The 1,504-nt window shown below is 38.1% G+C and overlaps 1 long non-coding RNA gene across 2 annotated transcripts in view; it reads left to right on the forward strand.

Moving 5' to 3' along the window:
* The window catches only part of LOC106511270 (uncharacterized), a 39,528-nt gene that overhangs the window by 37,044 nt on the left and 980 nt on the right, over nucleotides 1-1,504 (forward strand). The gene's annotated exons all lie outside the window — the stretch shown is intronic.

A 1,504-nucleotide genomic window follows, 5' to 3' on the forward strand; every position in this document is an offset into this window, starting at 1 on the left:
TATATATATAGTTGTTTAGTGTGTTTTAATTGAACTACAGTCTGACTAATCTTCCACACATGGAATGGGTCTTTGTAGCTCACTGTTTTGACATTTTAAATAAAGACTACACAAATTAAAGCCTAGTGTGTCACTCACTAACATCATCAATCAAGAGGGTAAAAAGGTTTAAATATACAACACCGCTGACATGTGAAACTAGCTGTTGACGTTGTTCAGATACATTAGGCCCCTAAACAAACCACTCTTTGGGAAATCATCTGTTAACAACAAGCTTTGGGCCTGAATGTGTTTACGTATTTAGTGTCATATGGTGCCCTGCTGTTAAACCCACTGATGACTATCATTATTCTTAATTATTCAATAAAAAACACATTTCTTTGCCCACCCAAAAAAAAAAAAAAAGTATTTATCCGCAAAACATCTTTAAATGCAAGTTGGAATCAAGAGTGCAGTTTTGTAATAAATGATCATTAATTTACCATTCATTTAGATTTGAGGTTGGCGTGAAAGTGTGTTTGGAGTTCTCATTCATCTTTGAAGATGTGCAGCGGTTAATCAGTCAGCAGGAACAACATGGAAAATATTTAGCTTGGCAAGCGAGTGACACATCCTTCTTTATCACCTCTTGTCAGTCAGCATCATCACAGTCTGACGTTTATCTTAGCAAAGACAGTGATGAGTAAATAAGTGTCATCCCTGGTGATGTAAAGGCGTTGCACTGTTTTCATACCTCTGGATGCTGTTTTTGGAGCCAGGAAGTAGCCCCTGCACCCCTGAAATTTGACCTGTGCATGGTGGGGCGAGCAGCTTGTCCCAATTATCCTTAAAGTCCATTTATGTCCACACTTAACATATTTAAACATAAAAAGCCCCTGGTCCTGGACTTTTGACTGATCAGGTCTGTGACAGGAAGCAGAGAATCACATTGGAAGAGCTTTAAGCAGCCCATCAGCACCTCTACACGACTCGGGAAAACAGCCAGACCTTCAAAAGATCCATTTCTTGGCTCGGGTTTTGTTTAAGAAGGTCTTCTGCCTCTTCACTGCTGCTGATAGAAAACCCATTTGACTGCCAGAAATAACTTCTCTGCCTGGAGGAGWGGAGACAATAAACACATCTCACCTTGATAAACTTCTTTGCATTCATTCTCCATCAGATTTAAGAGCACATCATTCTACATGCTGCTTCCATCTGACTTATTGTGTGAAGATATTGAACAAAGAAGAAGTGATCAAAACTAGGGGTTCCCAAACTTTTCCATGTCATGCATCCCCACTCCAAACAACATTAGCTTCTGGTTAGCGACCCCCTTTGCAAACCCAAAAACAATGCTACAAAACATGCAAAGAAACATCAAATTTCAGAATACTTTTTTCTCTTATTTCATTCATTATTCAATAATAATTACATTTATTTAGCACAATAATTTTATTAACTAACATGTCGTGAAAACAGCTACATTCCAACTTAAGCACCTTTTCAATAAACAGTTGACAATAAG

This window comes from Austrofundulus limnaeus, unplaced genomic scaffold (assembly GCF_001266775.1).
Source record: "Austrofundulus limnaeus strain Quisiro unplaced genomic scaffold, Austrofundulus_limnaeus-1.0 Scaffold8, whole genome shotgun sequence".
Lineage (NCBI taxonomy): Eukaryota > Metazoa > Chordata > Actinopteri > Cyprinodontiformes > Rivulidae > Austrofundulus > Austrofundulus limnaeus.